Genomic DNA, 6000 nt, shown 5'->3' with positions numbered 1-6000 from the left:
TGTGGGCCAGAAGTATCCCTGCCTCAGTGCCTTATTGGACAGGCTCCTGCCCCCTGCATGGTTTCCGCATTCTCCACTGTGGATAGCATGCAAAACAGCCTGAGACTCTTTTCGATCCAGGCACCTCCTTTTTATCTGCTGGTAGGACGTCATTCTGCAACCAGTCTAGGTAGGGCTTCCTCCAGTCTGGGGTACTTTCTTCACTGCTGGTGCTGCACACTTTTTCTGCTTCCTGCTGAGATTTTAGAGTTGCTGGCTCCAGCACGTGGACAATTGGTATCGTGGAAATAGTTCCTGTCTTGAAGGTTGCCCCCAGGGTGGCTAGTGCGTCTGCTTCTGCATTCTGCTCCCTGGGGATTTGCTTGATGTTGAATGTGACAAATTTGACTTTCAACTCTTTTGCTACATCTAAATATGCCATCATCCTGGGGTCCCTGGCTTCATAGCAGTCATTTACATGGTTAACTATAAGCTTAGAATCACTGCAAACCTGAAGGTGTCTGATTTTCAGATCCAGAGCCAGCTTAAGACCCAGGATTAGTGCCTCATATTCCCGCCGTTGTTTGTGGCTTTGAATTCACATCGTACGGCCTGGACTATGAGGTCTCCCTGGGGTGATTTGAGGACCAGCCCTACTCCTGCTCCTTTGGCGTTTGAGGCTCCGTCCATATGTAACTCCCACACTTGTTCTCCTTTGTCTTCTTCCAGTTCGGGATGTCTGTTCGACCCGGGTGCGAGTCTTTGATGAGTCGACACAAAGTGCCGCGAGCACGAGACTTTATGGCCGTACGGGGCTCAAACTTCAAATCGTACCCGCTCAAGTGCACGGACCATTTAGCCATTCGTCCTGACAATTCTGGTTTTCTCATGATAGTTTTAAGAGGATAATTAGTTATCACAGAAATTGTATGAGATTCAAAGTAGGGACGCAGTTTATAGGATGCAGTAACAAGTGCAAGGACAAGTTTTTCTAGCGATGTGTACCTGGTCTCTGCCGAAAGCGAGACTTGCGATGTAGTATACCGTATCTTTGTGATCCTTCCTGCTCTCGCACTAGTACGGCACTGACTGCATCGCATCGTGATCGATGAATACGAGAACAGTGGTTCTCCACAGCTCTGGTTTTGACGGGAGAGGTGGGGTCTTGAGATAACGCTTCGCCTCTGAAATGCTTTCTCGTGGTCGTCCGTCCACTCAAATCTTTGGCTTTTTCGAGTATATCATAGAATAGCCTGCATCATCCGAGAGATCCGGATATGAATCATTTAAGGCTGCCACTCTTCCGGTCGGTATTTGGACGTCTTTTGGTTTCTGCGGTGATTCCAAATGCGGGAATGCTCTTATTTGCTCGGTCTTGGCCTCTACTCCCCTCTGGGTCACCATGTACCCTAGGAACTTTCCACTGGATATTCCGAAGGTGCATTTCGTAGGATTCAGCTTCATTTGGTATTTTCTGAGGGTATTGAAAGTTTACGGGATCTGGTGGTGCCGCGAAGCCTGCTTCGATTTGACGACCATATCGTCTATATATACTTCCATAGTTTGGCCTATTTGTTCTTTAAACATCATGTTCACCAGCCTCTGATAGGTAGATCCTGCATTTTTCAGTCCAAAAGGCATGACGTTATAACAATAGATACCTCTCTCGGATCTGAACGCTGTTTTTTCCTGGTCAGTGGGGTGCATCTTTATCTGGTTATATCCGCTCCATGCATCCAGGAATGTCAGCATTTCGTAGCCCGCAGTAGCATCCACCATGGCGTCTATGTGTGGTAGAGGGAATGGATCCTTTGGGCAAGCTTTGTTTAAATCCGTGAAATCGACGCAGACCCTCCACTTGCCATTCTTCTTTGAGACCACTACCACATTAGACAACCACTCTGGGTATTTTACTTCACGAATCTTTCCTACAGCAAACAGGTTATCTACTTCTTGATTTATGACCTGGTTTCTTTCAGAAGCAAACTTTCTTCTTTTCTGCTGCACAGGTTTATAGCTTGGATCCACACTTAGCTTGTGAGTTATCACACTTGGGTCCATCCCTATCATATCATCATGCGACGAAGCAAAGCAATCTATGTTAGTTCTCAACAATCGAACGAGTTCTTCACGAATCTTACCTCTACACTCAGATCCAATGAGAACAGTTCGTTCTGGATGCAGCGAGTCCAGGATGACTTCGTCTAGTTCTGCCTGCTGAGGCTCAATGTACTCGTCCTGGATGCGCTGGCTCTGTAATTGCTATGCGGGCGAACCTGTTGTTGATTTCAGAGCCATCTTGTAACAATCCTTAGCTTCTTCCTGGTCCCCACGTATTTCTTGCACCCCCCAAGGTGTTGGAAACTTTAGGCATTGGTGGTACGTTGAGGGAATTGCTTTCATCTCGTGGATCCAGGGCCTGCCAAGGATTACATTGTAAGTAGAGGGCCCATCAATAACCAAATACCTTACCTGTCTGTTTACACCTCTGGCGTAGGTCGGGATGATGATTTCTCCTAGGGAGTGCTTTGTTTCGCCGTTGAAACCAACTAAGGGAATTGCCTTCTTTGTTAGATCTTTCTCGGTGAATCCCATTCCTTTGAGTGTTTCCATCATGATCAAGTTGACGGAGCTTCCGGTATCCACCAGGATCTTTTTCACCTTGCAATTTCCTATTGGAAGCGTGATGATTAGAGCGTCGTGGTGTCTTTGTTGGGGTAGATCCTGCGTCCTGTTTCGTCGAATGTGACCGACGGCGGTTCAGTGGTTAACCTGCGGGAGTTCTCTTGTCTGTCTCCCTTAGCCCCGGTTGCGTGCCTCTTAGCTGCCGAGTAGGTCACCCACACGCTCCGATCCACCTGTAATGACATTCACGGTTCTAGAGCAATGAGGAGGAGGGGAGGGGCGAACCCGATCCGCCGAATTTACTCGGTTGTGTTTACGGGTAGGAGATGATCCAGGTTTCCTTGGTCATAGTGAAATTTGACTTCCTTTCGAGGGAGTGGCATTCATCGGTGTTGTGAGTGTTGCTTTGCTGAGTGGAACTCACACTTTTTGCCCGTGTCTCTGCTTCTTTGGGGTTTCCTTCGGAAGTTTTGGCCATCTGACTCTGCGTCCCAGCTCCTTCAAGGCTTTGAATAATCCTGCAAGATTGGTAGTGAAACCATACTCACTTACTCTCGGAGGCGGATCTCGCCGGATTTTCCTTCGCATTTCCGAAACTTTATTCACGCTCTGCTTTGTAGGGTTTGGATCTTTCACTCTTCTTCTCTACCGAGCCTTTCGGATACTTTGGTCCGAATCATAAGTGCCTCTTCTTGTGCGAGTCTTCTTCCAGCCTCATGACAAAGAATCGCCTTCGATTGCACCTCCTCAAAGGTAGTGCATGGATGCATGGTTAGTTCCTTGTATAGTAGTGAATCCAGGTGCGACCCTCGGCGGAAGGCTTGTATAGTCATTGCTATATCACACCTCGGGATTGACACCTTCTCTTTGTTGAACCGGTTCAAGTAATCACGGGTAGATTCCTCAAACCCTTGCACTAGTCCTGCAGAGGTCGCCGGTGCCTTCTCGGCTTTCTTCTGTGGCGAATCTGCTGAAGGCGTTGACTAAGTCGGCGAAGCTGGATATGCTCTTGTTTGGTAAGCCGACGAACCACTGGTCAGGCTGCTCGACGACGGTGTTGATCCGAAACCCTTGCACATACAAGCTTCCTTTAGAGATCCAGTTGCGGTTATCACCATCATTTTCTGCTTGTAGTGGTTGATATGGTCAAGTGGATCTGTGGTTCCGTCGTAGAGTGTCATAGCTGGCGGCACACATCCTTTAGGAACACCGATTAGAGCTATATCATCCACGAAAGGTGAATCTGCGTAGCTATCTTTGGTCTTTCTCCAGCGGACGGCTACGCCGTATCCTATACATTAGCTCCCTCGGCTCCTCGATATTGCTTTGCTCCAACAGTTACCCGCTCTGCAAGAGGGTTAGAAACAGGCGGAAAGGGGCCAGTGGTGTACCTCCTAACCAGGGTGCTCCAGAAAGTTGGCCTGGTGCTGAGTGACTGGTTACCGGTGTTGCACTGATTATAGATCCAGGCTGCCATCCTGGTGTCTGCTGTAACCCTCTGATCCAGGCTCCACTGGTGAACTGGCTGCAGGATGAAATTGCTGCATTGGGGACAGGTCCAGATTGCCATCCTGGTGTCTGGTGTGCGGGAGTACCTGAAAAGGATGGAAGGTCAGATCCAGAAGGGGTGCTAAACAAAGCATTACCTGTTGTCTGCTGCAGACTGGGTGGATTATCGAATGACGACATCCCAATCCTCTTGGCTCGATTGGTTCGGCTGGGTGCTACCCCCGCAAGATCCGGCTGTAACTAGTTCGACGGGATTGGTCGACCCGATCCTCCATCTTTGGTTCCCGGTGGAGCCTCGGTGCGATCTTTGGTTTGGACGACCGCCCGTCACGATTTGAGCCATCATGTTCTGGTTGTCTTTCCTCAGATCCTCAACGGCCCGACGCAGAATGTCCATCCCCTGAATCATCACCTGCATCGGATCGAGTGCTGGGGACCCTCTGCTTCGGAGAACTTCTGCGCCTGAGCTTTCCTGGGTCGGGCTTCTGGATACTGCTTCTCCTCCTCTCTGGGGCGCTTTCCTGCTTTGGATTTGGATCGATTGGATGCACTGTTGCCTTTGGAATCTGCGGTGGTTTCTGAGGCTGGGGCATAGCTCTGGTCGACATGCTGGTAGGGATCGTTTGGCTGGATGCCGGGGATGCACTGACTCCTGCTGCGGAAGATAGGGCTGACATACTCTGGCTGCTGGAAGGATTTCGGCTGGTTCCAGACATTGCGATGGCTGGTTCGATTTTGCGAGGCTCGGCTATAGAAAATGATCACTATGCCCCACGGTGGGCGCCAAATTGTTTTGGTAAAAATTTACCGAGTTATCTATTTAATTGGTGAGTGGTAGTGATTGATCTACGGCCAAATAATATTGGTTTATAGCTAATTCAAAGAGTGGAGATACGATGAAATAAAGAAGGAAAAGATAAACAAAGGAATGACACAAGAGATTTTTGGTGACGCGGAAAACCCAGTGTGGGAACAACCGCGGGGGGAGTCGGAATCCCGCCAATTTATGCACTATAATCGGTGTAAAAACACCCAAGTGAGGAAATACCACTTTTGTGTTGCTAGATAATTATATTTAATTGTTGGTCAATTCCGTAGAGTATCGTGTTACTTGATGATCTCTCGAATGCCTCTTGCACGTTGCTTTGCCCTTGCTTTTATAGCTGTTGGAGTCAAAACTTAGGGTTTGGAAGTCGCCAAGTCTGTTGCGGAATATCGGGTCAATTCTCTACAAAGTAGGAGTTTGTTGGTTAACTGAGTCTTTTATCCTCTCTTGTGCGTGGGCTTCTTTCTTTTGGGCTATATTGTGTTTGTTCCTTATTTAATCCAGCGGTCCTTAGTATGCCACCTCAGCAATCCTTCTCTCCTCCCTTCTATCAATCACTGTGCTACACGTGGCCGCGCTTTTGCCACTTCTTTTTGCTGTTAATATGATGCCATGTCAGGATACTTAAATGATATTTGTATCCCTAACAGAAGTCTAGACCACATAGAATGTTTTATCACTATTTATTTCCGCTGCGAGTTGTAAATATTTTATATTAAGTTTTAGTTGGTTTATTTGTAATAAACATGTAATCGCTAAGTTTTAATTTAAAGTACTTTGGTATTGTTGTACTTTGTTATTCACTGCCTCGCAAAATCGAGATGGTAACAGTCCTATTTATTTGGGAATGTCTAGCTAAAGGCTCATGAATAAATGTGGGTGTTACAAAGTGGTATCAGAGCAAAACGATCCTTAGGCCTAACCAATGAATAATAATGAACTTAGGATGTGTCTAACTAAAATGAACCCCGGGTAGAAACTGTTAGGAGACCCTCTTAGTGCGGTTAAGAAGGATCCCTTAATTCGTACCATGGTCCTCTCAGTTTTGAACCGGGAACCCT

Source organism: Silene latifolia, chromosome Y (genome assembly GCF_048544455.1).
Source record: "Silene latifolia isolate original U9 population chromosome Y, ASM4854445v1, whole genome shotgun sequence".
Lineage (NCBI taxonomy): Eukaryota > Viridiplantae > Streptophyta > Magnoliopsida > Caryophyllales > Caryophyllaceae > Silene > Silene latifolia.
This window is presented reverse-complemented; position numbering follows the sequence as displayed.